The sequence below is a fragment of the Lutjanus erythropterus genome, chromosome 5 (genome assembly GCF_056507025.1).
Source record: "Lutjanus erythropterus isolate fLutEry1 chromosome 5, fLutEry1.hap2, whole genome shotgun sequence".
Taxonomy (NCBI): Eukaryota; Metazoa; Chordata; class Actinopteri; order Lutjaniformes; family Lutjanidae; genus Lutjanus; species Lutjanus erythropterus.
Window position 1 is genome coordinate 15,038,065 of NC_139321.1, and position 21,759 is coordinate 15,059,823.

Sequence of the window (21,759 nt, forward strand, 5' to 3'; positions counted from 1 at the left end):
TATTGATTAGAAATGAGCTACAGCATTTCAATCTGACTTCTATCTACAAAGACCATTAGCATGACAGAAACCCTTAATTATAGGATTTTCTAAACAGGAGAGGATTAGGCTGCTTTGCAACATTTCTTTACAGTGATGTACACGCTGAAACTGTTTATGTGAAGAAACCATCCCGAACAACATCTACTGGAAGAAACACTTTTATTTTACCAACATGGCCGTCTACACACTGCAGCTCCATCACATGCTACTAAGGTGTCCCTGTAGGGCTAATTATGCACCGTATACTGCACATGTAAATTGTTGGTAGTGATTACTTCTATATAGTAGTACAGATGATGAAAAAGTTGATCACTGATTCATAAAAAACATTTAACTTATCTCACCACATTCTAATGGGTATACACAGTGATTTAACATTTTTTTATTTGACTGACTCTAATGCCGACTACAAGATTTAATTTAGATGGAGGAGAGAATATTCCTAAAGTTGGTTAGCAATTTTGCATGTTTGCGCTCAGGGAAGGAAGAGTACCAATTAATTTCACCCTGTAAAGACATTTACAAATCCAGAAAGTTTACTGAATCAAAGCACTAATCAAAATTTTGCAAGGGCAAACTCTTAAAGGTTACCAGATGATGATGCACATGAGATAAACTTAAATAGGAGAGATTGAATTACACCTGGATAAATATAATTAGACCTGGAATTAATCATGTGCAAGAAGAAGGAAACTGGATTTTTTGTTAATATGTTAAAATTTTGAATGTCTGGCTGTTTAGTCATGCTGGCTATTGCAGTACTTAATAACTGGTCGTTTCCATTAGGCATGGCACATCTGCACCGTGGTTTTGATCTGTCCTCCTCACATCTGCAGGTCCCACCAGCAGTGTTTCATTAGTGTTTCAGCAGCGAAGTGTTTTGCCTGCCTGATTATGTTTACTTGTTCAGACATTGTTGATTTGGTCCTGTAGTTACATACTGCATTGTTAAATAGTCTCTTTTCTGTCTGTCTTTGGGATCTTTTATTTTGAAAATCGACAAGAATCTCTCTACTTTTTTCTGTGTCTGACTTCCTGCCCACTCAGTCTCCTCTATGCTGATTGACGTGCCATTTGTCAAGCGGAGCAGAGCGGAGAGCTGCTTCTGGGACACACTGAGGCGGCTGTAACATTTTGCAGTCATGCTTAATGGAGTTTAGCAGTAAGCGAACAAATATTTCCATAGAAAGAATTTGTTTTAAATATTTTTTCTTAAGGACAGGCTGAAAAAAGGACTTGTGTCGGCAGCCCTTTACGTTGTAAAGAACGTAGAATGGAATGAAAAATGTAGAAAATACAGCATTGGAATTTTAAATAGCTTTTGGTATTTTTGGAACATAATTTCTGTTGTTTGCACTTGCCACAAACCATCAGAGTTTGTTCTGAGTGTCTTTCCAACCATTCATAAATTCTGTTCTAACCAACAATCAAACATTGTGTAAATAAGTGATGATTCCCGCAAACATTGTTAATTTACACAGACACACACACACAAACAGATGAAGCACAGAGGGCCTGGACCATGAAAAAGCAGTTGGGAGATAAGAGCAGAGTGCAGAGAAACAACTGCTCTGTATTCTATAGAGGCTGAGATAGTGAGGATACTGTGTATTCGTGTGCTGTGGAGCGTTTATGTGCATCAGTGTTTTATGGGCTTCTGTCTTGGTTGACTAACACGAGAATTCTACTGTCATACACAATAGACAAAGAGACAGCAGTCTTGCAGAAGCCAGCCTGAAGCGGTGTTCAGGAGCCACCTCCCTCACAAGTCTGCATTTCAAGAATGAATATATTACAACAAGCTGCCTAAGTTGTGCCCGTCCCCTCCTTCAAATGCAGCAAGACAATAAAGTATGTGGTCCTTCCGGTCAAATATAGAGGACAACCTGCGACTGCTGTTTTTTACATTCAATCGTATTACAGAGTGGGTGTAAAGATAGCGATGTTGCCCTGTCAGTTGGTTGGTTGGTTCACTACTTTCGTCCAAGCTCAACTCAAAATCATTGGATGTATTGCCATGACATTTGGTACTCGTATCCAGGGTGTCCTGCTCTTTTTGTGCATGCAGTGCTTATTAGCAACTGTCGGATGGTGAACATGCTAAACATTATTCCTGCTAAACACCATCATGTTAGCATTGTTTAGATCTTAGCCCGCCAACTTTAACATTTAGCTCAAAACATCACTGTACTATATGTCAGCATATCAGTGCCATGCCAGAAAATCAGTTTTACATTATAATGTCAAATTTACTGTTATAACAAGATATTTTCACAATATTATGCCATACAATTTTTTCTAACATTATAAAAGGAAACTTTTGTTATAAAATACAATATTTATCTTGTTAAAATGTGAAAAGGCTCATTCAGGGGTGATTCAAGACCCCTTCACCCTTTTCATGACCTTTTCACTGTACATTATGAGGCTGATTACATGATTACTTACAAAAATAGACATATTTGGCACACATTTAAATGACACAAATATTATGTTTAAAATGATTTATGGCTTTATTTCACAACAGTGACCTGCTTACTGTATATCATCCTGCTTGTTACATGGTTATGTACCAACAAAAAAATCAGTAATTTGACACAAAATTGAAAATGATGGAATTTAAAGTGATTTGATGATGATAGTATTGTTTCTCTGGAGTCTATGACTAAAACTGTGTCCATAGCAACAGTCTGGTCTCCATAACAACAGTCTGTGATACAGAGCAACTGTCTGCTATGCAGAAATAACAGACCTTAGAATGTTGTCATTGACCAGTCACAATTTCATATTTAACAAAACCATGTAATAAAACATGGTAACTTAATATTGTTTTAATGTGACCACTTATATTTTTAGAATGTCATGTCATAACAATATCAGTTATCACATTATATCATTAAATGTTTGTTAATAAGTCATCACATAATGTAAAACATTATACAAGATAAGAGTATATCGCTATAACAAGAAAAGTTGCTTGTTATAACATGTTTTAATGGAAAATGTGTTATGTTATAGGCCTTAACAACATTAAACTCATCATATTATAACAGAATCAGTATGTTATAACAAGAAAAAAGATGTAATAAGTTTGTGTGTTGTAATAATGTGAATAATTAGAACGTTAGCAATTCAATAATACTGTACAAAAATAAGAAATAAGCTATTACTAAGTTAGTAATAAGTACATGGTTATAGATACTTGATAGACTAATCGTAAATTTAAAAACCTTTAGGTCACAGAAATTAAATGGAAAAAAAAGAAGATACATCCGCATTTGGACCATCATGTTGGGAAATCAAATAGTGTTTTTTTCTTTTACAGGCCTGTATTTTTCTACTGATCTCCTTTTCATGATCATCCTTTCTCATTAGAAAAAAGCAAAAACTGATGAAACAGATATTTTAATTAGCGCTGAGTTAGTTGAGTTTATAAGCAGGTACTGATTTCCAGATGAATGTCCTGGAGAGAACTTCTGTAGGCTTTTTAATGCAAATAAAACGTAAAGGTAAATAATTACAGAATGTTGGAGTAGAGTCTCTGGACATGACAGTATTACTAAAATTCTGGTGACGGTCCTGCTACTGAACCAAGACCAGACCACAGAGGATAAAGCAACATTTGTCATTTGACTTTGAGGTTACAGACAGGTTAATGGGAAAGAGTAAGTGTGTTGGATGGGTGTGTTTGGTCACAGGGTGCATTTAGAAAAGTAGGCAATCCTCTCCTTACTAAAAACACAACTGATGCTCTTGCTTGTTTTCACTGCAGCATCACTAAACTGGACTGTGTCTTCATTAGTGTTAGGCTAGGATGAGGGTTGGGTTGCATATGCGTGTTTCTGTTTACATGTGTTGTTCACGTTCAGTGACGCTTGTTTTGTGTGTTTGTCTCTTGTTAGCAGAGAAAGAAGAGAGAGATTGCATTTTCTTCTTTGTCTCTGAATGTGTGTGTGTGAGAGAGACATAATGACATTAGGCTGACCCTCATGCTTGTGAGGTGAATATCAATTCACTTGCAGTCATCTTGAATTCTATTTAAGAGAAACTCTGTCTGTCTCACTCTAATTCACACATACGTGCACATGCACACACACACACACAACATACAAACATGGCTAGCTGAGCATGCTAACTTGGACTCGAACACACATTTAAAAAAAGACAAAGAGAAATAACCCGTCATGGTTTGGAGTTTTTTTTTTGTTGTTGTTAGTTTTATTTTGTAGTCCTGGTCCTCCCTCATGTTTCTCGACTTAACTTTCTGTCTTTGTCCTTTTCCCATTCAACCTATGTCCAAATAGTTAGTTGTTCTTTCGTGTCATCCCCTGTGTTTTAGATCATGTTTGCATTTCTTGGATTTTATTTTTTTTTATGTTATTTTTTGGGAGGTATTGCAGGTTTGAGTTGGCTGCAAGGTGGAAAAAGCTTGGATCAGTCTGAATAAATTACTAGAAGGAGGGCTAAAACAATGAGCAGGTGGAGCTGGGATGAGGCTCAGTAATGGTCAATCACATTAGATTTTCTCATTCCCTGTAAAAGCAGTGGAGAGTTTCTAAATGAGCTGGACGGAGAGACCAGGACTGTTTTGTCTGAGGTAGCCCAGGCTGTGTAGTTACAGTTTTCTTGTTTTGTTCAAGTGTCCTCATGTTGGCATACCTTTAAGATAAGATACACTTTAATGTCCTGCAGGGAAATTTGTCTTGGGCTTCAACTCATTTAAAAGCACTATAATGTCTCTAGGGCAAGTGCAGTGAGAAACAAAAGTCTGGTGTGCTGTTTACATGATTGTATAAACAGCTGCCCATAATAATCATGTTCATGTGTCAGAAAATGACCGTGACTATCCAGGGGAGATGATGCTTAGAGTTTGGCTTGAAGAAAACAATGTCTAACATAATTGCTACACAGTCTGCTGTAGTCGTTGCCACAACCCTGGAAGCTCAGCAGAAAATCAATAAGCTCACCAATGACACTCTCACCATGAACATTCAGCCCAATTTGGAAGAACCTATGCCCCTTTTCCATACAAATGGTGGCTTGGCTTGAATCCATTCAACACGGCACGACACTGATTTGTGTTTCCATTACAACTGGGCTACCTGCTTGACAGTGTGCGTTTTAACTGAAGATATGCTTGTCAAGTGGATATATAATAGGGAAAAAAAACAGTTCATTTCCTAAAAAAAAAAAAAAAAAAATGACCATAATTTTATTATTTCAATGCAAAATCAGGAAATGTTGGATTTTCATTATCAGCAACTCAGCGCTACTCCTATCCGGCTGAAAGCGAACAAGAAACAATAAAATAAAGCAGATACCTGAAAGTACAAAGAGCGACACAGGAAAGACACCTCAAACCACAGAGATTCAGTTAGAGGCAACAAAAGTCCTGAGAGCTGAACACACAGACAGTTTTAAAAACATCTGTCTCTCTGTTCTGTCTACACAGACATAGTTTGACGGCTCATGCACACTTTGACCCCACCCCAGACGTAATCCATCTTGGCCACGACTAGGCACAGCTCGACCTACTGTAAGATGCAACAAGAATGCTAATCAGTGTGGCACATATTGACTTGGCGCAGGCAAAAGTGCAGATGGAAAAGCCCCACCAGACTCGTAATTAATTCATTTTAATTAATGTAAAATCAAAGGACAACCCTCACAATATAATACTACTATTCAATCACATTTTCTTCAGTAGCACTCGGGGGGAAAAAAATTACGTCACACACAATAAAGTGCAAGCAAAAGACCTTGGTATAATAGCAACATCCAGGAAAACACTATCAAAATTATACAGGCTTATCTCATCAACCAAAGACTTTAGCATAGCTGTCCCCACCACAGACTTGGAGAAGATTTATTGATTAATATAGATGCAACCATTGATCTTGTAGTAACATCGTCTTGATGACAAGCATTCCCAGATTAAAGCTCATTCAATATAATACCACAAACAGAGCACACATAACTCAACACAGAAAACACTTAATGGGCTTCACAGACACTGACAGAATTCCCTGATGCACTGTCGACATCACAGACGCTTTCACTCAGCATGGTTATGTACATCAACCCAAAACTTTAGGAATAACACAATTACTATGATCTCCGAGATGCTGGGTCATTACATTTCACTTTCCTTCTGCCTCTTAGAAGACTTCACACCCACCTTGACCATCCAAGAAAGGACAATGTGGCTCAACTAGAAATACATAAACAAAACTAGAAGGTGTCAGGGAGTAGAGTGTAGATCCCCACCAGGCAACAGATGGTGAAGCACCTACTGCAATGTCACCACAACTGCCTGATGCAACCAGCTAACATTTGTTAAGTTCCACCAGCGTTAACATGACTTCTACATACATTGTCACGAGCTGAAGCAAGATTTCAAACTGAAGCAGTGGTTGATCACTTGTGGCGTATTGTGTCCGATTAAGAAGAGAAGAGAGAAGAGAAGTGAGCTGTCAGCTGTCGTATAAAAGAGAGCAGTCAAAAAATAATTTTTTGGCACTATCAACCAGTCAAGTTGCAGTCTGTTCAGACTCATATAATGTATGCAGTAAAGACTTCAAAGGAATTTAATATGGAACTTACCATTATATTGAGCTATAACTTTGAAGGAATTTAATGAAGGGTAAGCGTTTTTTTCTCTTTTGAAAAATATAAGTTGTCACTATATACAGTATCTCACAAAAGGGAGTACTTCTTCACTTCTTCCAGAACATCAGAGTTTATTTTTTTTTGTTTGTCCGACTTTGTTATTTTTGTTTATTTGTTTAAACTTGTCTTTGTTCTGGAGAGGTGACACCTTGTCTGTAATGGCATAAAGTTAATTTTAGAAGAGAAAGACAACTGTGTCTAGTGATCTTTGAAAGACAGGATAAAGGAATTGTGCTCCACTCCAAATAATTTCTTTGGACTTATTCTTGTTGACTTCAAGAATCACCTATTAATCCAGGCGAATACAGACTCTGTCTTGGTTTAATTTAAGTGAGTGTTATGTACATTTAATACAAAACTCATTATACATTAAAATATATATTCTAAAGAGATCCTCTGTAGTGTGTACTTTAATGATACTCAATTCTCCAGGTACACACAGAGTTTGGATTTCTGGCACATCGATAATCAGCATGGGGAAGAGATATTATAGTCATGAGAAATCAAAACTCCAGGTTCTTTGTAATGTGCTGCATAAGAAGCCAGAATTAAAGCCACAAGCTGGAATGTGTTGGGCTCACAGAAGTTGTTTATACCATAAATGTTGCTTTAAAGCTGCTTATCTGGACTTCATCTGGACTGTCCAGTTTGATCTGAACCAAAACTATGAGTGTGAAACTTGAGCCATGGTTCGGTTCGTCTCTAGTGTTAAAGCATTTTTTTTTGGATGACTCAGACTTTCTGACCAATTATAGAAAGTTCTGGGAGGCTATCGTCAGAAAATGAACCATGGTTGCACATGGGGAAAGGAAGAGGAGACCTCCTTGACATTCAGTCCTATTACTTTATAACAACTCAGTTGGAAAACACTTCAAAATTTCAACCAACAACCAAGGGGATTAAAGAGTGTGAAGAGAGTATAGGGTTCACAGTTCATGTAGGTAATGACGACAAGACGTATGTTCTTTAATTTGGCTGCATAACAGCAATGTGAAAGCACAACTAAACAGATCAAATGTACAGTATACACTGACTGTGTTTAAATGGATCCTAATTCTCCACTAATAATTTGACTTTGAATAATGAATTTCATGAAATTACATAATTGGAATAGCCCAGTCAGAGTAAAAATAAATCATGTAACCATGTCAATTGGAGGAGAGGAGCACAATATACCAAAAGGAAACACTTTTTACTTCTAACATTGTCCAAGGCAGCGCATTACAGTTTCACTTCTTCCATTTTCTACCTTTCACAATAAAAGCTATATGCATGTATGCAACTGCTTATCAAAGAGAACTTAAGTTCACTCAGATAATTCAATAAAAAGTATCTCAATAAAATAGTTACAATGAAATAGATCAGTGGGGCTACTCCATCCATCAAACCGTGCCGCAACGATTTGCATTTCCTTTAGCACTTGTCAAGCTCAGCCGAGTCACACCCAAAATGGACCATTCCATGAGGGGACAAAGTTCACCCAGCCAGCCTGTAAGTCGGTTGCGGTGACATCTTACTGAGTGCGGCCACAAACAAGCCTGAGTTGCTTGACTCATGTGCATAGGAAACGAGAGAGAGAGAGAGAGAGAGAGAGAGAGAGAGAGAGAGAGAGAGAGAGAGAGAGAGAGACAGAGAGACAGAGAGAGACAGAGAGACAGAGAGAGAGAGAGACAGAGAGACAGAGAGACAGAGAGAGACAGAGAGACAGAGAGAGAGAGAGACAGAGAGAGAGAGAGAGAGAGAGAGAGATATTTTTAAAAATGTTTGTGTTCAGCTCTCAGTACTTTTGTAGCTTTCTGTGGCTCAAAGTTTAGTCTCTCTCCTTTGTCGCCGTTTGCACTTTCAGTTATCTGCTTTATTTTACTATTGTGTGTTTGCTTTCAGCTGATAGGAGTTGTGGTATGTTACTACTGATAACAATGCAATATTTCCTGTTTTTGTTGCTTCAGAATAAAAACTTTAAAACAACAAAATAGCGGGGAACTTTTATTTCTTTTTATTAAAAATTGTCTATTCAACATTTTATATCCACTTGACTAAGATTATATTGACTAATATTCTTCTTCATCTTCTCCTTCTGCTTCTTCTCTCAATTTTCACATGTCAAAAAAGTTTGATTTTGATTTAATTCTTTGGGGCGTTTAAACACATCTTTTTGGATGAAGATGTAACCACAGCTAATGTTACAAAAACATGAACCTTGATTCAGACTTTTGGGTGTGAAAACACCTCAAATTTGTCCTCTCAGCATTAAACCGTACCTCCACTACAGGTCAGATCAGACTCCAGTCATCCCTGGCCAACATTGAAACATCAGAGCTGCTTTTGGGAACTTTGTGTTCTGACTTTGCTGTCCCACAGTTGTTATGGATTAGAAAATGCTTATAAAGGTTAGAGAAGGGAAAAGATTTGTCTTAAACAGACAATGGGTCCAATATTTTTTGGTCCAGACGAGAGCCTTGGTTCAAGGGCTGCAGACTAACAGTTGATAAAGTGTCTCAAACCAATACCGTTATGGCACTGAGCCTGAGTGCAGCTGCCAACTCTGCTTCCAGTTAGAAAAACTAATCACAGAAACTCATGTTTTTCTTTTTTTATTTGACCTTTGTGCTTTTGTCCGCAGCCTTCCACTTGTCCAGAAAGAAAGCAATAAGAACAAATCCCTCAAAAAGCAATTGTTGCTAAGCACTTTGGCTTTGCTACAGACTGTTAAGAATGAGACAATGGAGATTATATGAGGCGGGGTGGAGAACTGAGGAAAATAAATACTGGAAAAAGACAGTAAAATATAAAAAAAAGAAAGATCTAGATCTCAGTATGTAGGTCTGGTGTCTGGAGTGTGCTCATCATGAATAGTTTACTTCTTGTTATGCAATGGTACAGTACTGTTTGTCTTTGTAACACCACACACGCATTAGCTTCAGTCCCACACACTCAGCACCTCTATGTGAACAGATGCAGTGCAGTGCAGAGAGCCTGTGTGACTCTACTGTCATCATCTCATTAAAACATGAGTGCGTGTTTGTGTGTATAATGCGAGTCATGTGCGCTCTGCTTGCTGCACTGTTCAGCTCCTAAACGAAGACTAAACAAACTTCCTCCATTAAAGCACTTTTGTAACAGCTTACATTTAGATGGAACATGTCGCCTGTTCTCTGTCTTTGACATTTCCATCTCTCCGCAATCTTATCATCTTTGTCTTAAAGCTTTTCAGACGACTCATCAGATCATAGACCTTCAGGGGACTCAGCACCCCACACAACAGCTCTTTTGGCAATTTCTGGGACAACCCGTATTCCTCAAAAGTCTGATTTGACGTCTTATAACAACATCAGTAAGTGTTTTTTTTTTTAATTTCTCCCATTTTATTTACTGTCTTCCATCTAGTTTGGCAGAAATGTGATCAGGATAGGGAGGGTTAAATGTGTACATTCCTAATTACCTGTTAAACAATGTAGTCAGTAACCTGATCCAAGTATCACAATATTAAAGAAATGTAACTTCATTACTTTCTGTTACTGTTAGATTATCCCTAACATTAGCATTTTATTTGTGTAGCTACTGTTAGCAGTTGGTCTGTGTGGCTAATGTTAGTGGTTGGTCTCACATCACCTAAATATTTCTTCAAAATACATGTTGAGACAAGAAAATGAATCCCCACAAAGTAAAATAATTTTTACAAGGGATAATGAATCGGTAGATTAGGTGATTTCACTGAGAATACGTACACATAAATATCTATTTTCATATTTACATGCTAAAATCTGACTACCTGAGCTGCAGTTTAGCTGCACACGAAACAGTAATAATGAACTCTCAGTATATTTTTTATGCCTCTGCGCTGTCAACAGTCGTGACTGCACTACATTTTCGGGTTGTGCATCTGTATATCCATTTCTTGTGAAGAACCATTTTCAGAATTTCTTCAAACTTGATACACATGTCCAGTTGGACAGAAACACGAAGAGGACAGTCATCTTTTCATCTGAATGTCCCAGTCAGCCAGACTAATGAGTTAGCATGCACAATGCCAGGGCCTGACCAGAACTGACCCAGCTAAATGGAATGCAGCCATCATTATTGATATTAAAAACACGTTTTCCCTGTTACAGCATGTCAAAATGCCTGCTGTGAAAACGGCCTGTTTTAGCAGTGCAAGTGGTAGCTGACATGCGGCAGTGTTAACAGACTGAATAGGTGAGGGCCAATTAAAAATAATGAGCTGTTTGTGTATCATTCATGCACAGACACTGACATTATGAACTATTATCACAGCTAAACATTACATTATTTCACAACACATGATCTGTTTTTCTTCTATTTTTTATTTACCCAGGGCTCCCTGGAAAGCACCGCTGCCACTGAGTGGATTATCCTTTTAAAGTAAATTGAGTTGATATTTCAGCCTCAATTCAATTCAATTCAGTCTCCTGCTGCATAAGAAATAATACGGCGTGAGATTGTGTTATATTAGTGTGTTATGTACACCGCCTGGCCAAAAAAGTCACACACTCTAATATTTCGTTGGACTGCCTTTTTACAATACAGCACACATTCTCGCCATGGCATTGTTTTGATAAGCTTATGCAGTGTCACAACATTTATTTCTGTCCAGAGTCGCATAAATTTTTCACCACAATCTTTTATTGATGACGGGAGAGTCGGACCGCTGCGTTAAGTCTTCTCCAGCACATCCCAAAGATTCTCAATGGGGTTAAGGTCTGGACTCTGTGGTGGCTAATCCATGTGTGAAAATGATGTCTTATGCTCCCTGAACCACTCTTTCACTATTTGAGCCTGATGAATCCTGGCATTGTCATCTTGAAATATCCCCGTGCCATCAGGGAAGAAAAAAAATCCATTGATGGAAAAACCTGCTCATTCAGTATAATCAGGTAGTGAGCTGACCTCATTTTTTTGGGCTTATAACTTTGCTGAACCTCGACCTGACCAACTGAAGCAGCCCCAGATCATAACACTGCCCCCACAGGCTTGTACTGTAGGCACTAGGCATGATGGGTGCATCTCGCTCATCTCGCTCTGCAATCCCTGGACCTCCACATTAGCTGATTATGTTTATCAATCAGTCTAACCATTTTCTCCATTAATCAATTAATTGTTTGGTCTATAAAATGTCCAACCAGAAAATATTTGTGTTCATATCATTCTTTAATTTAAAATTGCCATCCTACTAATTCCCCATTTTTACAAAATGTAATCTCTAATCTGATTATGCCTTTTTTTTATCTGTAACTGTGATGGCAATCTTCCCTGTATCCAGATCATTTAATCCTGTTACCTGTAATCCATTACTTCCCATGCCTAATAGACACATTGTAATATAAGGCCTTGGAGAGACACAGAGATGTGCAGCAGGTATGACTAAACCACAGTATTGTATCCTCAGGTGTTCTGTGTTCTCTGCTGTCACAGTTGTGGTGAACCTCTTAACTCTTGCACTCACTCTCTGTAGCGTGAGCTGTCTGCCTTAACAGTTATCTGGCTTGCATGACATGCTGTTTCTAGTCTGCTTCAAGAAATTGAAACTGTCAGATACAAGTGTAATAAATATTTTAACAACATGCCATACAGACATATCAGTCTTAAAGTGTTACATACAAGAGCTTTTAAATGATATATGGAAACGGGGGAGGCTGCTGTGGCAGCTCTGTGATTCAGACATGAACCCAGCTCCTGACCTTTGTTCCATCCCCTCGCTGCGTCCCACTGTGGACAGTCTAATTACGCACATAGTTCTGCAAAACATTCATCTCATAACTACAGATCTGGTGTTGCACTGTAGCGTGTTACGGAGGGAGTCTGCTGCAAAGGCGGCTAATTATGGCATCTTGTGTCAGTGAGCAGAGTGTGTGTATCCCAACAGCTGCCATGATGTTTTGCCTGTGTGCCATAATAGCTCCTGCTGTTACTAATGGAGATGAGAGTGTCAACAGGCTTCAGCCCACAGATGCTGATAATTATTGTTCTCTGGTAGCAACTGTATCGACACCCACAGATACACTGACAGACAGTTTGTACACACACACACACACACACACACACACACACACACACACACACACACACACACACACACACACACACACACACACACACACACACACACACACACACACACACACACACACTTATACAGCTATGCTCATGAGTAAAGAGCTGAATGCAGTGTACTCTAAACACAGGATCTCTTAGGCACTAATTCTTTTTACAAACTGGGGTCATTTAAAGGGATAGTTCAGAGTTTTTGAAGTCTGAAGTACTCTTTCAGAGTCAGTGTATCACCTACAGTGCATGATGGTTGGCGCACCCACAATGTGGAGAAGTGGCCAAAGTACCAGTGTAAGAAGCAAAGCAATGTATGGCTGTGGACAGGGTCACCAGCAAAACGTACCTTAGTCACCTAAAAAAGGCCCACCTAAAAAGTACTAGTAGTTGTGTCTAAAACACTAAAATAAAACATTTGCACAAACAGCAACTCCCAAATTCTGTGAGGTTAAATTCATTTTTTTGCTAAATAAGTGGTGGCTTTGGAGACAGCGATATTTGGACTATAACAGGAGGTTTCTCATAGGTAAGGGCTGCCTGACAGCAAGGTAAAACTGTGAAAATGTTATAAATGTCTGTGTAGGGGTCTGTAACCTGTGGCTTTGATGCTCTGTCATCCCACTTCAGTGGCTGCATGTGGCTTTTTACAAAAAATATGGAAATAAATAATAGTTATTAAACTTTTGATTTTTTATTTGTGATTGTTGCAAACCTAAAGTGATTCTTACATTCTGCAATTGTTAAACGTGCAGCCAATACACCAAATAAAAAAAAAAAAAAAAAAGTCAATTAAAATGTGCTTCATATCCTACATCTACATCATTGGTTGGTACCTTGTACTCTAAATTTTGTCAGAAGCTAGTCTTAAATGTCCCTGAGGTACCTATTGCTGCCAAATACTCCAAAATTAAAATAATTTGTGCCAAAAATGGCTCTTTTACAAGTGAAGGTTGCAGACCCCTGGCGTAAAGAAGAAAGGGAGTTTTTCCTTGAAACATATTATTCATTTTAGAAAATAGTGGACTGTCAAACGGTTGTTGACAATTTCTGTGCTCAGGATTTTTTTGGACAACCCTGACCCCCCACAGTTTCAAAGCAGAGAAAATCTGAGAGATTTTGAGAACTAACTTAATATATTTATTTGGCTGGGTGGTTAATAACACATATTTCTATGGTGTGACAAACACGTTTAATGTTGCTTTGCATGATCTAATTAGTCTAAGGTCACTTAGACTAGTTATAAACAGCCCTGCCTTTCCCTGTTAATTAGAACTGGATGGTCAAATCAATACGTAGTTACTTAGCTCTGAATGAGTGATAAAGTACACACTTTGGAATAATATCTTGCTTACCTACATACCTGCTTCCCTGATACTGGAATGTTTTGCCAAGGACAATTTGAAAGATGTAACACAACAACACAGCCGTAGGATTGCCCCCCCTCCTTTTCCTCTACAGCAGTTCCCAAACAATTGATCACCATCAGCCGTCATGACACCTCCAGCTCGTTCCACAGAGGATAATGCCAGATTTACAGGCAGAGTAATGGAGGCGTGTGGCCTTCTTGCACACACAATGTCGTTGTATTTACTGATCCTGGTTCTGCATATGTGCTGAATAAAACATGTTTGGAAGCACTGAGGCATCTCGGAGGGAGAACGCACAGGCACAGAGGAGAAGACGGTCATGTTAACACTGTCCCCAGTGCTTTTTAGGTTGTCTTTTTCAGTCTACAAGGAGAGAGAGAAATCTTCACATTTGGTGCTTCGAGGCTAACTTGAAACAAAAGGGCCCTATATTTACGCTGATCTAAAGTGGAAAGTGCAAGCTGCAGTGGAGTTAATTTATTCAAGGTGTGTTCAAAGGTTTCCTGTCCTGTTCCACCCATTGCACCAGCAGCACACAGCAGGGTACATCTATCAGCTGTGCCCAAGTACCTTGATTTATTCACAGGCGAGTTTAGCCCGAGCATGCATTAAACCAATCAGAAAATCAGCTCTCATGACAGGAGCGCACACAGTGACAGCAGATTTATCAAGGGAAAGCAAAGAGAAAAGATTTTTAAGTGAGGAGACAGATCTCCTGCTTCCAGAAGTGAAAGTGCAAGAGTACACTAAGGCACCTTGAAATTGTAATTCACAATTCATCATTATTATCATCATTACGCTGCTCCGCTGGCTGAAGCTCCTGAAGAAGGAGCCAGTGGACAGGAGCATGGGAGAGGAGAGACTGGCTGCGAAGCTCCACCTCAAGCCAGCTGAACCCCCCACCTTAGACGGATTGAGGTGCAGCTTCAATCCGTGCGCACAGTTTCACACAGGTTGTCCACCTGGCATCAGGTTCTGCACACTTTGCAGGTCTATTGAGATTGATTAGGCTTTATAATTATAATAAAAATTCCTGATACCTCATCAGTGAGAATAATTTTACACACAGGTGATTTTTGATTATAGAAACGTCCGTGTGCATCTTTACAGTTTATTGCTGATCGAAAATATGTTTCGCACAGACCAGGTACAAGTTCATTTGCTACACTGTAGATGTGGTAAAAATGGCAACTGCTGTGGTGTAAGATAGCAAATCCACCTGTGCCACCAGCGCAATGGCTTTGCGCCAGGTGTAAGATAGGGCCCAAAGGGTTAAAAGCTGTTTGTCTTCCAAAGTGACTGCAGATGAGAGTTTTCTGAAGTGTTCTTCTGTATTTCTGACTTGTTTTTATCGGTTTTCTCTATTGTCCACATACAGGTGTTTCTTCACAACCAGGTTTAATTTCTTTTTTTCTTTGATTCACCATCTGTGTATTATTTGGTGTAATTGAAATGTTTTTCATGCAAATGTGTGAGACGCCAGGTGTTGAAGAAGAGGAACTTGAAGAAAAGTTTGAACGTCGATATTTAGATTTCAGTAACAAAAGTTTCAGTAGAACATGTTCTGTTTCGAATGGAGCTCCAAGAGAGATTTGCCTTTCCATCTCTTTATGTCAAGTATGAATTCAAGAATGAAGAGTTAGCATCTGTAGAGAGATGGACAGAGAGAAGAGAGAGAAATGGAGAGCGACGAGTAAAAAGATGAGATAAGATACGACAAGCGAGTAACTGGCTATAGCCACAGTCTCACAAAATATTGCAAATTGAGCACAAACTCTAGGGCTGGTGTACTAAGGAGGGCAGGGGGTGGTGCCTTCATGTTTATCCCTGAGGTAGATAAAACATGATTAAGTGCCCTCTATAGTGTCCTTCCAGTGCACTGAATGCCATAAAAGCTACAAAAGTGCCCTCTTGAGTGCCTTTCACAGGACAAAATGTGGCAAAGTGCCCACTAGCATGCCTTTCCATGGGACAAAAGGTCATAAAAGAGGGCTCTTCACTAGGCAAACTGTTGTAATTACATTAATTATAATGTAATAGTGCCTTCTAGGTTGCCCTTCCAGTGGATAAAACGTGATGAAGTGCTCTCTAGGGTGCCCTTCACTGGACCAAATGTGATAAAGTGCCTTATATGGCACCCTTCATGTGGACAAAATGTAGTAGTGTGCCCTCTGGGGTGCCCTTACAGTGGACAAAATGTACATATTATTAAATAATCTTAATGTAAACCAGTGATTAGAAACCGTTTCACCATAAATGCACCACAACTTGCAGTGTGTCAGTGCCCCACCGCATTCAGCTTTTTATTTATTTTTATACCCCTGTCCTTCAAACAGCTTGAGTCTGCCACTGAACTCTAGGACACATATTAGGCACACTGGTATTTTCATTGCTTCATTTATGCAAAATGAATGTCACAGCTGATTCAAAGGTTAAACAGATCACAAATACTGCCTCCGCTGTTGCCTGTTGTTACAGCTTGGCTCAAAGTTGCAACAAAAGGAGGGAGTCCACACACGAAAAGATCAATGATCTGGATATTTTATTGAAAAACCCAAATAAATAATGTGGAGAAAGAGATGAGATGTAATCAGTAGTGTAGTGCTTGTGTGGGTGGAAATGGGTGTATGTATGAGTGCTGAAAATAAGGATTCAAACCCAAACTAAAATGGTAAGACGGCCATGAGGCATGGTGCAGCAGCCCAGCCAGAAAAAGAAAGAGTCTAGGGAGAGCAGCCCTTTTATGCCCTCTGGCTCCTCCCAACTCTCAGGTGCAACCAGTCTCACTGACGACCCACCCAGTCTCTGGGTGAACAAAACAAGACACATTGGTGGGCCGTCACACTATGATATTATTATAATATATGTATATATACAGAATATTTTGATTTAGAATTTTCTTTTTCAATTTGTGATTGTTCAGTGTCCCCCAGTGAAAGGAGTAGTGAGGTTCAGTTCTTAGTTTAATTAAAATTTAAAATAAAAGAGAGAGACAGAGAGGGATGAAAACTACAATATGATGATGTGGAAATAGATTTCATAATTAATAATATTCCAATATTGTCACAGTTCTGCAGGCCCAGTTTCCCTTGCTCGGCTCCCCATTCTCCCAGTTTCCCTCCTTTCTCTCTGTCTCAGTAATTTTCCACTCTGCCTGCCTCTGCTCCACTCTACCTGCCAGCCACTCCCACCTCATCAGCACCAACTCCACTCACCTGCAAACTCTGCTGCAGCTCAGCCCCAATCAGCCCAGTATATAAGCCTCTCCAGCACACTCACTCTTCCCCAGATTGTTCTTTGGTATTCCATGCAAGACTCTGCAGCACTGTTTCTAATCTGTTTCATCCACCTGCTTGCCTGGTTCCAGACCCTCTGCTTTTGTCGATCACATCCCCAGCCTGCCTCTCTCTGGTACCATCACCCCTGACAAACTGAAGTGTCTTGGTCTGTGGGCTCACGCCCCTTTTCATGACCCTGTTTCCTGGTTCTGCCCCTGAGCTTGAACTTCAGAGACTGATTCAGGCCTGACTTTGAGCCTGAAGAATAAACTGTTGCCAGTGTTGTTTTCATCTGACAAAGTTCCTGTTTGCCTGCATATAAACAAAAGTTATTACCAGTGATTCCTGTTGTGTTGTGTGCTGCGTTTGGGTCCAGAACACACCCTTGACAAATATTAAGTCAATTTGATTCTTTAAGGGCACAACAATTATATGGCTAATGAATATTAGCTTAAAAAACAGTTTTGTTTGTTGAATAGATACAGATAGAAATAATATCTTTGCGTGCTTCTAACATGGCATAAATTTGGGCTAACCTGTCCCTTCAAGAGTAATTACCAGTACATCTCTTACAATGATGCCAAATTCAGGTAAACATGTCATGTACCTCCACTACTAGGAAAAACGTGCCAAACTCTGGTGTGGTTCTGGGAGTGTCTTGGCTGACCTCACTAGCTTTTAGAGCAGAGCAGCAGAGTGGTGCATGTTGGGGTTACACTTGTTTCTGCTGGTTTTCTATCATAGTTGACAGGTTTGCAATTTAGAGACAACACAGGTTTGTAATACTGTGTAACCTGCTGTCATCCCAAAGTGTGACTCTTTGAGTGGCAACATAAAATGTAAATTGGGGGCTCGTTATCTGAAGACTCCATTATTTAATATTTGGCAGGCAGCCCTAGTTACCTCATGATTTATCCAGTCCATGCTACTGAAGCTGCTGTTATTGAAACAAGGCAATTAAAACTTTTTTTTGGGGTGAGGTAAGATTTTCTTCAGCAAGGAAATGTAATGTTATATAATTTAACCAATAACTTTTTGTTTCCTGCTGTCTGGTGCCTTCTGTCTGTGTCACTCTCTCCCCCTCCCTCTACTCTCCCAGGATTTCATCCATATTCAGCTTATTTTTATATATTTATGTGCACATCTTTGATGTTTTTATTCATCTGCATCACTCTGAAATCTGTTCCCGCACTCAAACTAATCCTGTCCTTGTGCATCGCAGAGGAAGGACAGACAGAGAGACAGTGAGAGAAGGTAAAAGTTGTGTCAAGCAAAGGCTGCAGCGGCATTATTACAAGTGAAAGCAAAGACGAAGAAAATGAGATAAATAAAAGAGAAGAAAGAAAGCTCCTGCCCAGAGAGTTCACTGTTACGACCAATTACGGCAGCTAATTGGGCTTGTTTTGGAGATAGGGAACTATTTTGGGCCAATTCAAAGATAGTGACAGACGTTTATATGAGATAAGGAAGAGAGACAGAGCTTTGACCGCGGTAATCAAAGATCCTGCATGTTTTTTAGCCAAGCTAGCAGTGTGGCTCTAGAGACGGCGCTGTCGGGCCATCCACTACTTTGATGGATTGCCGTGAAATTTGGTACAGACACTCAAGATCCCCACAGGATGAATCCTAATGACTTTGACAATCCCCTGACGTTTGATGGAGCCACCAGCAGGTCAAATGTTTCAATTATCCAGCAAAATATCTCAACTTCTGCTGAATGGACTGTCTGAAACTGTTGTACAGACCTTCAGGCTTCTTAGACAGTGAATCATACCGACTGATGACAAACTTTATCAAACACCATCAGGAGGTCATAATTTCTATTTGTCCAATCCTTTGTTTTATGACCAAATACTGGGGCTGCAGCCATCAGGTTATTTTAGTATTGCTCAGTCGACTAATCGGATAAGAAATTTTGCACGCTCTGCATTTTTTTTTCTTCATTCAAGTACTTTCACTTTATTATTTAAGAGCTGTAACTGATGTTATATGTTGAGGTGCTGCAGCATTGACAAAGTGCTGTATGTTACTGTAACTCTGTTCTATGCGGCGTACGCTAATCCTGTTTTACAATAGACACACTGCACTGTGTTTTATTTTCGTATCAACTTGCAGTGTTCCCACACATTGGACATTCTGTCATTTGCACCGGGTTGTCTTTTTGTGCAACAAAAATAACCATCCATGTGAATAAGGATGGTTATCATTAAGATTTTATAGCTACTACTACTCTTACTGATGCCGCTTATTGATCCAGAATTTTAAAGGTACTCATCGGTATTTTTTTCATCACTAAATGATTGTTTACAACAGTTTGAGAAATTTCAACATACGTGGCAAACAAAGTTAAACAGTTAGACAATATACAGACAGCTTTGGTTTTAGCTTCTTTCAGTTCACTATTAGCCTAGCTAATGTGCTATGTTTGTATAACACAGGTACCAAATAAGAAACTGCAGTAAGAGCAGATTAAAATACCACTTACTTACAGTTACAAACATGGTTGTAACACACATAATTTGCCTCCAGGCTTTTTAGTAATCAAATTACTCGGAATCATTTCAGCCCTACCAAATGCATGTAAAACTGAGGGTATCTCCATCATGCCCAGCTGTACTTATGTAATTCCTACCTACCTACTTTAAACATGCTAATTTGCTACACTAAGATGGCGACCACAGCGGACATATAGCACTTAACATCAGTAGACTATGTTAACTTTCTAGTGTGAGCATGTTAGCATGCGGATATTCTGGAGCATAAGTGCTTTGGTTAAGGTAAGGAAATATCATGAATTTGATTGAATATTATTTTTCAAGTCACTTCTGACTGTTGAAGAATGTTGTAGGCAGTGGAAAGTATTTTGCAAGATTGCCTTTTGTTTTGGCAGAAAACTAATGAAATTAATTTTCAGTGAACATAATACTGATAACTTCAGTATCAACATGGTGACTTGCCAGGTTCATTATCATTTTCTCATTCTATTAATAGAAAATTTATTTTGTTTAGCATAACATTCCCCTCAAAACATTTTTGCTGTTGCAAATTAGTTGTAAATAAAGCCACAGGCTTGGTCTTAGTCTGGTTCCTTCATTTCCTTTTCCATCTTTGTAACTAAGCACTCACTGCTGTGCTGTGCCAGTCCTCTACTTGGCAGAGACCATCATTCAAACCTGATGCTTTTCTTCTTTAATTCAGGTGTTGATGAAAGTTTAATAAAATGTCAGCCTTCATAGAAATGTAAAAGCTTCAGTAATGATCAGTAATTGCTAATGGTCACTAATGGCTAATGATTTGTTTATACCAAAACAGTGAATTTTTTTTTCTATTAAAACATCAAGGTACATCACATGCTTAACTACAGTTTTTAGATATTTACTTGAGTTTTTCCATATAAAACTATATTTATGATTACTATTAAGATTTTTTTTAATCATCCAAAACATATAGTATCAATGTTTTTTTTGTTTTTTTTCATAATGCAAGCTGCCAAAAGTGCAATAGCTTATACAAAGTGGACAAAACAAGGTCCACTTCAATCCACCACAATGGCTATTGCAATGTAACCTGTCACAGTGGATGGTTTGTTACACAGAACCATCTGTGGGGTCATTTTTAGAGACTGTTTGTTTGGAAAAGGGCAGGACCTGTCAAAAAACACTTGGCAGGTGATCAAATGAACCATCTGTCTACGACATCTAACATGGGCCAACTTCAACCAATCAGATGCAACTCTTGCAGAAGTTGGGAGAAGAGCAAAATAATATTTTCCATGGAGAAAAGCCTTTAGTGCTTCTCCTTTGCTCTCCTCCCATAATGCACTAAAGTTAAGTATGTGTAGCATAAGATAGTATTTCAGTGTAGTAACCTATTACACAACTGGTTGAGTTTATTATATGTTAAACATTGTAGAAAGGCTCTCATGCCAAGAACCTACAAGGTCATAAATAACATTCAGTCACATCTTAAAATTATTCACTTGTTGTGGAAGAAAAGTCAGGTCCAATATAATTCAGATAGGACTGCCATAAAACCTGTGGCTTTATGTCACTGATGATGTAAGTCATTGGTTGTCAACCTGGGGTCCAGGCCCACCTTAGGGGGGCACCAGAAATCACAGGGGGTCGTCAAGATTTTGTGTGTTCTGTGTCGTTTGTTTATGTAGGTCATATGGAGGCATCATAATTAAATGGAGACTGTTTCATAACCAGTTAAAAGTTCTGTGTTGGTTAAGTTGGTTTTAAGAAAAGAAATAAGACCATTTGAAAAAGTCAGATGGTTAGTTTATCCACAGATGGCACAACATAAGCGGGCCCTTGTTACCCGACTCTCCCCTG